The sequence below is a fragment of the Martes martes genome (assembly GCF_963455335.1).
Source record: "Martes martes genome assembly, chromosome: 2".
Lineage (NCBI taxonomy): Eukaryota > Metazoa > Chordata > Mammalia > Carnivora > Mustelidae > Martes > Martes martes.
In genome coordinates this window covers 56,594,403-56,609,581 of record NC_137889.1, presented here as the reverse complement: position 1 = coordinate 56,609,581, position 15,179 = coordinate 56,594,403, and positions in this window count along the sequence as shown.

The window sequence follows — 15,179 nt, the reverse complement described above, 5'->3', positions numbered from 1 at the left end:
CATCCCCCAAAACAAAGACTGCCTGTGCCCATGTCCCCTCCTTCACTCTGACGTCTTCCAGATGCTTGGACCAGCCCCCAGGCAGGGTACTAAGTCTTCGGGGTGGAGGAGTTGGGGGTGGAGGGGATGGGCAAACCAGGGAAGGGGTGTCTTAGACAAGTCCTCTCCTTCCTGGCCTCGGTTTACTGATCTAAAAAAATGAACAGTGAAAGAGTGGGACCAGATGATCTCCCAGGGCCTGCCAGGGATTCATCACAAGTAAGCTCTGAGGACATGTGATCACTCTCACATTCAGGACCCCAGTGGGAACGTTCCATCAGGATTTCCCCTCTGCCAAGTAGCCCTGCCCCTCTCTGGGGGAGGAGGAAAGGGAAGGAGCATTTGTGAATCTACTAAGTATCGCAGGTTGGTTGGCCACGAGGAGCCCAGGTCCTGGGTGACAGGCAGGTGTCCCTCCCGTGTAGGACAGACAGGGAGCCGCTGAAGCATCCCAGCATGGGCTCCACAGCTGGATGGTGGAAAGACAAGGAGCTGGCCCATGGCTGCTGGACAGCTAGTTCAAGCTTTCCACTGGGGAGACATGGAACCAGCAACAGAGCCTCTGTCCGAGGGTGGCGTAGGACACAGTCATCCTGGTGTACTGACCCTGCTCCGTCAGAGAGGAACAAGCAGCAAAGAAAGTGGGATTAGGTGGAGGGCATGGGCTCAGGATTCAAATGCTGGCTCTGTTATTTGCCAATTGTAGGAACTTGGATGAATTGCTCCAACTCTGTGTCCCTGCTACCGTTCTTCAACATGAGGAAGAGAGTCAGCATCACGGGCTCGGAGGCGAGATCAGAGAGATAACAGCCATGGTGGACATGCCTCATGGGTGCCCATGGCTCACTTACACCTGAATTTTTCAGAAGCCGTCTCTAAGCCACAGTGAAGGGGAGGGTGAAAGGTACCGTCTAAGACAGCCAGCCGCCTCTGAGGCTGAGCCCAGGCCAGAAAGGTTAGTAGGGCCAGGAAGAAAGCGACATTCAGGATCTAGTTAGGATCAGGAACATGAATCACATCCCAAGGGCCACAGCCAACAGGACAGAACCACATGTGTGACCTTGACTGTCCCCTGGGAATGTATACCACTGTGCCCTCTTAAACACTAAGCCTGAATCAGCAAGGTTGAGAGAGCAGGGTTGATATACTGTGTGGTCCCTGTGGTCCTCAGGCACAGCCAGCAGCCTAGCTGGGCTGCTAGGCACTCCCTCCTCTCTGTCGCCTTCACCACCCCCAGCCTCGTCCCCACTAGCACCCCTCTTGCCTCAATCACAGCAAGAGCCTCCTAAACTGACCTCCCAGTATCCACTCTTGCCCCAGAACACAGCAGTTTTTTGAAAATCGTAAATGCAATCATGTCATCCCCCTGCTTCTTCCAACCCTCCCACGGCCTCCCATAATGCTTAGAATAAGATCCAAACTGCTCTAATGGCTCATGGAACCCTGTCTGCCTCTCCAACCCCATATCCCACCCTCTCCCCCCTCCTTTCTTGTGTCTTCTCGGTCTCTTAAAGAGCACATAAGCTTGTCTACTGTTCACACCATCTCCCCAGTGCCAATGGATGTAGAAGGAAGACTCCTATCTTCGGAGGCTGAGGGGTCCTGGTGGGACAGCACTGTCACAACACTGTGAAGGCATCCCACACCCATTTTTGCAGGAAGTTCAGGAACAGCATCATCAAGCCAGTCGCCGTTGAGGGGCTCGGTATCTCCCCCATCTGGCAGCAACGGCAGGAGCAGGGAGTCGCTTATGACCTTATATTGATGTTACAGATCACACTTTAGAAGCAAAAATTCAGAAAGCATGCATTTATAAAATAGCTTAAAATAGTAAAGAGATATCGGGAGGGAAACAAACCATGAGAGACTCTTAGTCTCACAAAACAAACTGAGGGCTGCTGGGGGGTGGGGTGGGAGGGATAGGGTGGCTGGGTGATGAACATTGGGGAGGGTATGTGCTATGGTGAGTGCTGTTAAGTGTGTAAGCCTAATAATTCACAGACCTGTACCCCTGGGGCAAATAATACATTATATGTTAATAAAAATAATTAATAACCCCCCCCCAAAAACAGTAAAGAGATGCTCCTCTCCAATTTGAAATGGCAGGCCTCTCTCCAGAGTGCTAATCATATACCAGACCCACCGATGAACAAGTGCTCCAGGGACTCCTGGCCCATGCACTGGGACACGGAGCAGCCCTACTGAACCACTAGTGTGACCTATGACAAACACCTTGGCAACGAGGAGCACGATCCCACACCAGATGAGTAATACTGTGTCTATCTCTCTGGATCCCTAAGAGCCTTTGCACTACAGTATCTCTGAAGACACCCACCCAGCTTCCCTGGGATAGACACCGTATTTCCCTCCTTACAGCCTCCCTGCAATGAGCAGAGCAACAAACCTGCTGGAAACTAAAGCAGGCAAGGCTGGGGATGAGGGCCGAGGGCAGGGCAGCTCCGTGGGGGCGCTGGTGTGGGGGCAGAAGGTGCATCTGGTTAGCCCGCTGCTGGAGTCCTGCAAGGCCTACAGGGGCATGTCTGGTCATTGCCATTTAACTCACTGGTAAACTGAGGCTCTGGAGTGAAACAGAGCACTGAATTGTGGTTCTGTTTCAGGTTCTGTGACTTACGGGCTGTGTGTGTCCCGCAAGTCATCTTCTGCAAATCAAGGGACCGAGGGAGGCTGGGAAAAGGGCAGGGATGTTGTCAGAAAGCTACAAGGTCACTGAGAGAAAGTGAGACAGAGAGACACAGAGAGAGAGATACAAAGACAAGGGGACAGACTGAGACAGAGACACAGAGATACAGAAACAGAGTGAGACAGAGAGACAGAGAGAGAGATACAGAGACAAAGAGACAGAGTGAGACAGAGAGACAGAGATACAAAGAGACAGATACAGAGACAAAGAGACAGAGAGAGATACAGAGACAGGCAGGGAGAAACACATACACCCAAAGAAGAGACACAGAAAGAGAGACAGAGAGAGAGATGTGGGAGGGAACAGAAAGAGAGAGAAAGGAGAGGAAAGCGGTGTCACAATTTGGGGTCTGAGGGAGAGGATCAACTGGAAGAAATCATGGCAAAGATAAATTTGGGGAGGGAAGGGCTTGCTGTAAGGAGATAGGGTCACAGGTAGTCTGGGAGGGGTGTGGGGGAGCATCCAGGGTGGAAGGAAGGGTCGATCTGGCCAGATCTGATGGTGGCCTGGGAAGGCAGAGCAGTGGAGGACAAAGGTGCGCTGGCTGAGGTCGGGGCTTCGGGTCCAGAAGCTCCGCATGCACCCTGAACGGCCATGTGCCCAGTGGAGCCTTGGTGCCTTGGGTCTCACAGGTCAGATGCAGGCTCCATGACCCAAAACTGAACTCTATTCACATGAGGCAGCTGCAACACACAATACTATGGGCCACAGACTCCCACTGGGACCAGATCACAAATTTATACTCCTTCAGGAGTACACTCAGACCACAGACTCTGCTTCTCCCAGCCTCACAAGGTGGCCCAAGGTGGAGGAATGTTTATGTGGCAGAGCCAAACCTACTTGTTCAGCGCCCAAGCCAAGGTAACATCAGCACTCAGATTCACCTAAGTCTGCGTTGCCAGGGCAAAAGGAACCCTTAATCTGCCCTCTCCGCCCCATTTTCCCCAAGCTGCCGGCCCCTGTGCCTGTCATGGCCATGGAAATGGAAGGCAATGAGCCCAGAACACGCTGACTCAACTATAACGTCTGTCGGAGAAACCAACCTTGAATTTCTTCTGTGAGTGGATATCGCAAGGTATGGGAAGAAACAAGGGTGGGAGTGAGCAAAGCCAGAGCCTCTACTGCCCTGCCGATGAGCAAATAGATGCTGGCAGTCCAGAGTGCACCAGGATTAAGTCCAAAACCAAATTTGGAAATCATGCCTCCTGAGACCCCAGCTCAACCAGCCTCTCACCCTGTAGTGGGAGCGACATCGCAGAATCCAGTTCAGGATTTCCCAATGAAATGCCTTCTACCTAATTCCACACCCTCTGGCTCCTGCACCCTCCTCCTCTATCCCTGAGTCTTGAGTTCCCAGGAGGCCACTGAGGATGCATGTAAAATCCCGAGTGGGTCTAGGTGACCTCTGAGGCAGCCCAGCCAGCTGTGTTGACCTTAGCCCCTGTGCAAAGTGTGGCCACAAGGTGGCGCCAGACCCTAAGCGAAGCGGGAAAGCCGCTCTGCGAAGTGATCTCATCCCCAGCAGGCAGCCTCCTAAGGCCTGCACCCTTCCATCAGCGGCACTGGGGTGCAGGTGGCAGGTGACGCCCGGGGCAGGGCCAGATGTGCTGAGTCCCCACAAGATAGGCTGCTGCTCCTCCAAAACCCTCATCTTTCCCCCTTCCCTGGCAGGTTCCGAAAGCTCACCATCCCCTGGACATCAGTTTAGGAGATAAGATGTCCAGCTCTCTTCCTGGATTTGTATCCATATCTTATGACACCTGTCCTGACATCTCTCTTCTAAGGACATTGGATGGTGAAATGCACGGGTCTAAAAGCAGGGAGGCGCATGTCATCGTAGAGCGAGGGCTCAGGAAGGCCGGGCCTGGTCTGTAGTCTGCAGGGCCACATGGCCTTGGACCAGTCACTCCCCAGTCTGGGCCTGCTTGAGTCACCATCACAGAGGGCAGACTGGAAGACCTGAGGCTTCCAGCGTTTTTACAACTTCGTCCTTCCTTAAGTAAGAGGCTTCGTTGAGTCTGAAATCTGGCCCGGCATCTTTACCAATAACACTAGCTGATGTCGGTATGGCATCCATGTGCCAAGCACTGTTCTGAGAATTTCATACTTGGGAATCCATTCAATCCTCATAGTAGCCTCTTGAATATTACCCCCATTTTCCAGATGGCGAACGAATCTCTGCTTAACGAATATTCCTCAGTTCTGGTTCCGTTTTTCCACTGGCTGTGTTACATTAGGGGACATCTCCTAACCTCTCTGAGCCTCAGTTTCTGTATCTTTGAATTGCCTGGCCCAAAGTGGGACCCCAGGAGATGCTGAACCAATGAATGTATGCAATCATGCCCTCTCTGAGGGTCACAGGTGCTCAAACGCCTGTGAGACTATCTGGGAGAACAGAAGGCTCAGAGGAAGAAAGCTGTTGCTGCCTCCTGAGGCACTCTCCTCTCATCTTTCCTTCAGCCCACTCTGCCTACTCGCTTCCCCAGTTCTGTCTCTTCCTCTTACTTTGTAAACCATGGAATTGTTTAAAGCTCCTCATATCTGCCTCCAGAAGAACCTTCTAGTTCTCTAAACACATTCTCACCCTTATACCAGCCCCTTGAAGGAAGACACTTTATCTTCTTCCTCCCATTGCCTCATCTGAGGCTCAGAGAGGTAGAGTGATTCGCCTAAAGGCACACAGCCAATCATAGTTGAGGCAAAGCAAAGAAGGTCTTACCCAAACTATGTTGCCACACTGGGAGTTAGCTGTAGTTCTGCCTAAAACTGGCTAGGATGGGAAATAAGTGATTTTTAAAAGAGATAGGAGGCTGAACAGATTTGCTATCTAGGCTTGCAGTCACCTGCGGCTTCTTGTGACACTCTCGGAAACAGTACTTTGAAACCTCTGATTATGAAGAACAACCTTCTCTCAAAGCCCCAGTTGATTTTGTGGGGCCTGAAATTTAAAGAATCTTCTTTCAGAAAAATAAAGTCTACCAAACATTTAGAGTAGAAATAGCACGAATTCTGTACTTTTTTTCTCCAAAAAGGAGAGAGAAAAGAACACTTTCTCATTCATTTTAGGAGGTTAGCATTCCTGATATCAAAGCCAGAAAAACACTCTATAAGAAAATAAAACTACAGGCAATATCCCTCTTAAAAACAGATGCAAAAGTCCTCAACAAAATATTAGCCAATCAAATTCAGTAACGTATAGAAAGAATGATACACCATAGCCGGCTGATATTGGGAATGAATGTAAGGCTGATTCTATGTGCAAAAATCAATCCGTGTGGTCAATGATACTAATAAAGCCAAACACACATTATAGTAATTGATGCAGAAAGAAGGCATTTGACAGAATTCGACATTGATTCATGATTTAAAAGAAAGAAGAAGAAATTCTCAACAAGCTCGAAATAAAAGAAAACTTCCTTAACCTGACAGATGAAGGACACCTGCCAAACCCACATTTAATATTGTACTCAAAGATAAAAAGTTGAATTCTTTCCTCTTAAGATCAGAAACAGGCAGTGACGTCTGCTCTTACCACTTCTGCTTGGTATCATACTAGAAGTCCTAGTCAGTACAATAAGTCAAGAAAAAGACAAAGTATATATAGATTGCAAAGAAGGAAGTCAAGTTGTCCCTATTTGAAAATGCTTATCATTATCTAGATGGGAAATCCCAAGGAATATGCAAAAAAGCTCACAGAATTAATTAGTAAGTTTAGCAAAGTCTCATGATACAAGGTCAATATATAAAAATTAAATATATTTCTGTAGACTACTAATGAAAAATTGGAAATGGAAATTTTAATAATATGTATCACTTAAATTAGCTCCAAAAAATGAAATGCTTAGAAATAAATCTAATAAGATGTACAAGGTTTGTATGCTGAAGCTATAAAACACTAATAAAAAAATCAAAGAAAATCTAAATGTACATGGGTTGAAAGACTCAATATAGTGATGATACATAATGACAATTCTCTACAAATTAATATATAGGTTTAACATAGTTTCAGTAAAGGTCCTAGCAGGAATTTTTGCAGATATAAACAAGCAGATTTTAAAATTTATATGGGATGGCAAAGGAACTAGAACAGCCAACAGAATTTGGGGGAGAAGCAAAGATAAATTTAAAGAACTCACACTACCTGATTTTAGAACTAACTATAAAGCTACAGTAATTAAGACAGTGTGGTGTTGGCAAAGAGAAGTAAACAGATCAATGGAGGAGATGAGTCCAGAAACAAATCTACACATATAGGGGCAACTGATTTTTGATCGAAGGTGCACAGGTAATTCAATGGAGAGAAGATAGTCTTTTCAACAAATGATTTGGGCTCAATTAATCCTTCCCATGCAACCACTAACTTAAAATGTATCAGAGATTCAAAGCTGAAACTATAAAACTTTCAGGAGAAAATCTTCATGATCTCGCATTTGCGAAGAGCTCTTGGAAATAGGACAGCAAAAACATGATCCATAAAAAGAAAAAAATCGAATTGGATTTCATCAAAATTAAAAACTTGCACTCTGTGAATGACATTAAGAGAATGAAAACACAAGCTGTGGAACGGGGGAAAATATTTGCAAATCACATATCCCACGAAGACAACGAAGAACTTGTACCCAGAATAGGTACAGAACACTCAAAATTGCCTACGCACTAGAAGGAGGGCAGAGGAGTCCAAGCAAAGGAGAAGCAACAGGCCTCCCTGCCTTCCTCCCCTGGGCCTGGCCCTGAGCACCCGCTGAGGACAAGACTCTGCTGATGGCCCCCCAGGTGGGAGAAGGAATGGCTGCAGGGTGCTGATACGTTCCCAGGGGCTGCCCTGAACCTGGGCGAGGGGATCAGTGTGTAGGGGCTGCAGGGATTTACGTCAGAGTCATCCCCACTGTCCTACCCAGAGGCTGGGCACAAGCTGCTAAGGGGGCTGCCGGGGTGAGGCCAGGGACCTGACTGTGGACTCACGTATTCGTCTTAGCACTCTCCAGCTTCTTCAGGAACCCAATTCTTGAGCTCTTTTGTTCCACCCAGGGAGTGCTGGTCACTTCAGAGGGTGGTGCCTCGGGCCCCCGTCTGGCCTTGGTCCCTAAAGTTTCCCTTAGGAAGGAAAGGCAGAACCCAAGACTAGGGTGACATACTGACAGGTCTTGCTGGCACACGGGCAGGACTCTGACAGCAAGTTCCAAACACCCCCAGGCCTGCCTTCCTCCTCTGCACGCACATCTCCTGGGTCAGGGCCAGCTGGTGTCACTGTGAAAAGGCTGCTCCTCCAGAGCCCACATGGCTGTCAGGGAAGGACTGTGACCCCAGGAAGCCACTAGGAATCTGCTGGGTGCAGGCTAGGGGGAGCCTACGGCCGCCCCTGCATTTCACCTGCAACCCACAGGTGCAGAGCCAGCCCTGGTGGGAAGGGGAGGCCAGCTAAGGGCAGGGGTGGAGAGTGGCAGGGGACCTCTACCTTCTTGCCTCAGGGGCATCTGCAGACGCAGTCTGATGGCAGAGCTGAAACAAATCACACAACACAGCTCCTGCCCTCCCCGTGGGGCTCCTGGCGTCCCACCTCGAGGAGCGCCTCTTGGTTCACAGCAGAAGCACTTACCCAGAACACACAGGACTTGACACAGAGACCACCACAAGAGGTGTCACCCACATTCCTCTTTGCCATAAGCTGATGAACCTATCACCGGTCAGCAAATCACCTCCCTTCCTAGCTGGCAGGGGGCCCAGGCTCCATCCAAGCAACTGGAAGGGCACTCTCTTCCCTTCAGCCAGCGCAGAGATACAATTGGTTCCTCACAGTGGGCTGTCCTCTTCGGCCCTGGACCATCATGCAATTGGCTAAGGACAAATGGGGTGCCAAGGCTGAGGTCATGCGAGGACACAGCCCTGGGCCCGGCTGCCAAGCTGCCAGGAGGTCCACAGGGCTGGGCCACCAGACCAGGCTCCTCACACACCGGGGGAGGGGGTGGTAGAGGTTCAGTTGCTCCTGGCGGGGAGCAGACCTCAGTGGGAAAGAGCCCAAGGAGGGGGCTGTTCCTCCTTGCCTTCATGATACCGCCAGACCCCCTCCCCGAGGCCTTGTCCTCCTTCTACCCCATCCTGTGGTGGCTTCCCTGCCTACAGCCTCGCCCCACCAGCTGGACAGCATCCTGCCTTCCTGGCCCTTCTCACCTCACTCCTCCCCCTCAACACCCTCCCCACACCCTTGTCCCCCCAAACACAGCCTCAGCCCTTCACTCCAAACGGCTGTTCATTGCTGCGAAAGTCCCAAACTGCAGAATGTCTCAAGGTCCATACTCGGAGGCAGTAGTAGAGGACAGTGTAACAACAGCACAAGAGCTCAGAGTAGTAAACTTAACAGCCACACAGCTCCCCCAGGCCCGCAGCTTTACCTGCACCATCTCATCTAACCGAGCCACACCCCAACGCAAGGAGGCAGGCGCCACTATCCGCCTTCGGAGACAAGGAGGCTGAGTCAGGAACTTGCTGGTACCACCCGGCCAGTGTTTGCTGACCCCACACATGCCCCCCAGAGCCCTGGGAATCTTTCTTTTAGCCATGACTGCAGGGCTGCTGTGTATGTGTGTGTGGTAGTTAAAACTCGTCACTCCCGTGAGACCCGAAGCCTGGGAGAGTAGGCACTGAGCCTAGCTTTGCTCGCCTTGCACCCCCAGCCCCTGGCGCAGCCCCCAGTGCACAGGACGGGCTGGCAGAACATCTGCTGACTGAATGAGGTAGCAGGGCCGGGCCTGAATCCCCACCTCCAGAGCTCGGAGCCCCTCATCTGGGTGGCCACACTACCTGGTGGCTCCTGAGAGCCCCGAGGTGAGGACGTTGGAGAGGCTGGTGGTCAGACTGCTCCACCCAGCAGGACCTTGGCTCACCAAGGAGAACCCCAAAGCCCAGGGGTGGGTCTGGGCCAAGGCCATAGGAGCACTCAGGCCCCCAACAGCCTGTCCAGGGCTGCCTCTGCCCCCGGCAACCAGGCCTACAGGGCACCCATGGCAGTGACAACACACGGACTCCTCTGTGGCCAAGAAATATTCCGGCTCTTTCCAGAAAGGCTCGGAAAGCTGACCTCAAACTCAAGGCACACTTCTTCTCTGAAATTAACAGTAATATAGTCATTCACCTGGATAGCTCTTCGCTATTTGAAACAAAAAGTCTTTATATTTTTGTTGCGTTTAAGTACAAGTAGCCATGCCTCCAGGACCACCATGATGCACCTCGATCCTTACCTGGGTGGGTGTGGCCCACACACTCTCTCTCATACCCAGGTATGCAACTGCATTCAGACACACTTCACCCCCAAGAACCCACTGCACACCAACACCACACATGGACACACATGCACACTGTACTCAGTGTCCTCACACTTAGCACAGAGACATGCTAACTACACACGACATTCACAGGCCCACACAGCCACACCGCATTGATGCAGGGTGTCCCACACAGCACAGAGATACACATAGTTAAAGTGTCATGGACATGTGTGTACTACACACCTCTATGCTCTGGCTGTACAGACACCCGTAGGGCACACACCGCATCTCTGAGTCTCTGTGACTCTGGAGCACAGGGGGTGGTCTCCCACCAGGGCTTCCCCCCACCACCACAGTACCACCTGCTCCCAGCCATTCCCTGTCATTAGGGCCTCCTTGGGGAGGATGGGAAGACATGGAGGACAGAAGGAAAGACAAACCCCCATCCGGCCACTGAGCCGTCTTCAGGAACTGGGAGCCATCTCAGAGAAGGACGCTGAGGGACTAGCCAGATGACAAGTGAGAGGGTTCAGGGGTTTCCAGATCCGATGACACACCACCCCCAATGTCAAGGACAAAGCTGGCCTCGTTGCCACCAGAGCACCTAAGGGCTCATTGCTTTCTGAACTTGCAAAGCACTCCCTCAACCCTGTTCATACATATCCCACTCTGCCCTCCCACCCCCACACCTGGTTTATTTGGGAATACTGACTTGTCAGGGAAGCAGTCCAGGGGCTGCTGTGCCACTGTGAGTCTGGGTTCTTGTCTGGCCCATCCTTCTTGGGGTGGAAGCACTGCCTCTCATGCATCCTTCCCATTTCTGATCACATCCCAGGGCTGGAAGGATCCAGGACCGGTGGCCATGCAGTGGCTGTAGAAGAGAGTGGTCCAAAGGAAGGGCAGGGGAAGGAGACTCCACAGGGCTCGTGTGGACACCTCACCAGCCTGGGGCTTGTCGCCTGCTGTGAATTGCTGAGCTGGGTCACCAGGGCCACTCAGGAAGGTGTCATCTGGGGAGCTCCAAGGCTGCTGGGACATAGAAGCTGTGCTCCTACCTGCATGCCTTTGACTCAGCGCCCGGTAGGAGGCCCCGTGGCTGTTCCCTGTGGGCCTGGAGCGAGAGCAAACAGCAGGAACGAGCTAAAGTCCTTCCATTCCTTCCAGATCATTCACAGACCTTGGGGGGTGAGGGGGTCAGCACCTGAGTCGTCACAGACAGGGCCAGGGAACAGCCTGCAAGCCTCTGCCAAGTTATTATTATCACCATTCCCATTTTACAGAGGAGGATTTTCAAGCTGACCTAGATTTGGTCACCTGGGTGGCTCCCCCTTTGGCTCTGTATCCAAGGATTCAGTCTCCTACCACCCCCACCTCTCTACTACCCCCTGACCACATCTAATGGCTCTCCATCCCCAGCCCCTCCTGGTGTGTGCCTGTCTCTATGTCCTCATTGATGCTGACTGGAGAGCCAACAGCTGTGGCTCCCTGCTCCTTCTCATGGAGTTCACAGCCCACAGGTAGGAGCAGGAGCCCATGGAGTCCATAGTCCACGTGCCTTACACCACGTCAGGGTCAAATGATTTTACTCCCCATCTTCCCCTTATAGGGAGTCTCCAATACAGCAATAGCTCCCATTTATTGGGTTTCCCTGGAAGCCAGGCACAATGTTAGCACTCTATACATATTAAGTCATTTGACACAGAAACTTGAAGACTGTCTTCAGTGAAGAAACAGAAGCGAGAGAAAGCCCAGGGACCTAGAGACTGGGATTCACACCAGGCAGCCAGGGTCCAAACAGGCTGCTTCTAACCCTGTGCACTATATTCTCTGTTCGTTAGCTTTCTCTCATTCCCCCTCCCTCACCATCTCATTTATTCCTTTCAACAACCCCATGTTGGATAACCTATGAGCCCCATTTTACAGATCAGGAAACTGAGACTCAGAGGGATTTAATAGTATGTCCAAATTAGAAAGCCAAATTTAAGCCTTCATTGGCTCTGTTGGCTGCCTGTTTTCCCCTCCTCGAGACCTCTTTCCAGCCCCTACCACAGCTCTGCTTACAGCCCACACTGGGGCAAAGTCACTTATGGAGAGAGATGTCTCCCAGCTAGATTTTAACCCCGTACCCCCAGTGGCCCAAACCCACTACGGCGACATCAATCAGGGATGCTAAAGTGGATACAGCCCCTGTGCGAATGGAAGACTGGTCTCATTTGGCCAAGAGACACCTGCAACCCCAACTTCGAATACACGAAATGCACACTCCCCAACACAGATGGCCAGAATGGGGTCAGGAGCTCAATGAAAAAGCAGGAAAGACTTGGACTGTACACAAGAGAAAACTTACCAACCAGCCAGGCAGGATAATGCTATAATGAGACAGGCTTTCTGCCCCTCTCTGGACAGTTCAGGAAGACAAAAGCAAATCAGTTGGAGCTGTGAGATGTCAGATACCCCCAGCTCCCAGAGGACAGCGGCTGCACCTGCCCGGGGCCCTCTCGGCCCTAGCATTTTATCACAGATACAGAACCATGCACCCAACACCCACACGAGCATAAACACATGTATCCACGCAAAAGTCCACCTGTGGGCTCCCTCAAAACCACTCAAAATGCCAGGTCCAGTGGCTTGAGGGGACCAGGAGCCTGGCACAGGGGAATATATGTGCCCACACAGACCCAGCTATGGGCCACGGGCTCCCTCTGAGTATGAGCACAGACTCTAGAACCTCCCACTTCCTAGCTGGCCCTGGAAGCCCCTACTTCCCCCCACCCCCACCACACACATACACACCCCCCACCCCCCCCACACACACACTCCAGCTGAAATGCCTTCCGTGTGGAGGAAAGGTGGAGGGGCTAGTTGCCAGCTCACCCCTGAGAGCAGCGCATCAAATCGGAGCTATTTTTAGCCCATCTCTCCAGTGTCCCTGACATCAGCTGAGCAATGGTGGCAGACTCAGGGCATACATCTGGGAAAGCAGGCATGAAATGGCATTTCTTTGCAATGGCCCAGGAGAAATAGCAGGGGAAAGCAGCATAAAGCTTTAGGGAAGGGAGGAGGCTTCATTGGGAGTCATCCACTGGTCTTCCGGATGGGTCTTGGTGGAAGGGTGGCCTAAGCACCCTCTAACATCCCCAGGCTCAGAAGAGCATGGTGTGGGCAGAAACAGCCCCAGTTTTCCCTGCCTCATTCTCCACCAGGGCTACTCCTCTGAGACTTGGCAAAAAAACTTGATTAAAAATATTGAAACACTTTGAAAACCTACATATCGGAGAAATGCTTTTTGTTCCCCATTGTAAGTACCCAGAAGGCCAGAGACTAAGAGACCAAGTTTTGGAGTTTTGGTTTATCTTTGCATATCAAATGCATGGTACATCGCTGGGCACTTGGTAGGCATTCAGTGTTTGTTCCATGGAAGAATGAATCAATCAGACAGCCTGTTGATAAAATTCTTGAGCTCTAGGAAGCTCATACATTTATATTCTAAGTGCTCAGGGCAGGTATAAGGAAAGTCTCCCTATCTCCAGGCTCAGGGTTGCCCTGAGTCTCCACTGGGTCGTCCCGGACCTGGAGTTTGGCACAGCTCAGAGGGACTTCTCCCCAGCCTCCTTCCCTCCTTCTCTTGTCCTCAAGCCTCACTCTGGCCCAGCCAGGTCCCCAGTATTCATTCAGGAATGAATACGTGACTGCGTTTGATGCTTCGCTCTGGTCAGCATGTGCTCTTCCAGTCAGGTGAGCAAGCCTGTCCGGTCATTAGTGCTACCTTGTGCTTTTCTGCTTGGAAGTGGAACCATGGCCATGTCCACAACGGGAGATGCCACTTTGCTGTTCCCCAAATTAGAATGAAGGCTCCTGACAACAGGGCCCTCACAGTACTATTCTGCCCGCATGCCAGTCAAAGGGTATTGCCAGGGCCCAAGGCAGCCCATGTGCACACAGGCTACCCCAGTAGAATGGGGGCAACCAACTCTGCCTAAATGAGGGAAATCTTTCACAGCTGTAGAAGTGCCTCACAACTTTGAGAGGGGCCCACGGATCTAATGGCAAGTCACCTGCACTCTGCCAGGGGCTTTGGATCATGTGATAAACATAGAAACATGGCCCCCAGCCCCCACTGGAGCAGTGGCCCCAGGGAGCCCTGGGCACTCAAGGTGGGAGGATGTGCCTGCGCCTTTGCCATAAGCCTCAGGTGCAGAGTGTGGCTAAAACACCCTAGCATCCCCTCGATGCCCCACAATGGATCTGTGGCGAATGAATGTGAACCCTTCAAGGATCCCCCATACTTCCTCTTGGGGATCATGAACCCCAGTGGTTTCGCCTCCCATGGTATCCTTTCATGGGCCCCAGCTTTTGCCTTTCAAACTCTCACGAACAGCAATCCAGACCCCTCCCAACTGTATTCAAGCATTCAACAGACATCATTGAGTTGGGCTGCCCGCCAGGTGCTGCGCTAGGTACAGGGGACCCAGCCTCGTCCCTGCCATTTTCCCTTTGCATGGAGCCTCCCCATCCTATGGCTCTGTGGGTCCCGATGGAAGATTCAGCCACTGTCCTGCTGGTGTGTGAGTTTAGTACTCAAACTCTGAGAATCACCCTCCACCTGTGAACACTGACGTTGGTGAGTGAGGAGCAGGCTGAGGACGCTCATGTGATGACTCACTCCCTGATGGATTTGACCCTGGCAGCAAGGTTCTTCTGCCGTGTTCTGATGCTGCCCCTGTCCTGGCTGAGTGGCCTTGGGAACATTCTCACCTCCTGTGTTTCCTTCTCAGTGAAATGAGTGGATAAGACCAGATGAGCTCATGGGCGCTGGCACTCTCTTGACCCTGCAGACCTTGTAGGGACAGGTCTGCTAGAGAGATCTTTCCAGATCAGCAGTCACCCTGCAGGACTTGGGCTGTCTCTTCCTAGAGGGTCCCCAACTCCCCACCCCTAGGCTGTTGTTCTGCATGGGAGAGGCTCAGTGTCTCCCAGGAGTGCAGCCCCTGCTCCTTCAAGTCCTCTTCTGTATCCAGGTCTGTCTCCAGGCTAGGAAGCCAGACAATGTCCCGTGAGCTGTTTCCTGGGGCCGCCCAGGGAAGTAAGCTAAAAATAGAAATAGATGGTGGCATTTAGTGGAGGTTGCTCTGTGCCAGCTAGAGAGGCCAGAGCACACTGCCAGGTAGTGCTGAGCT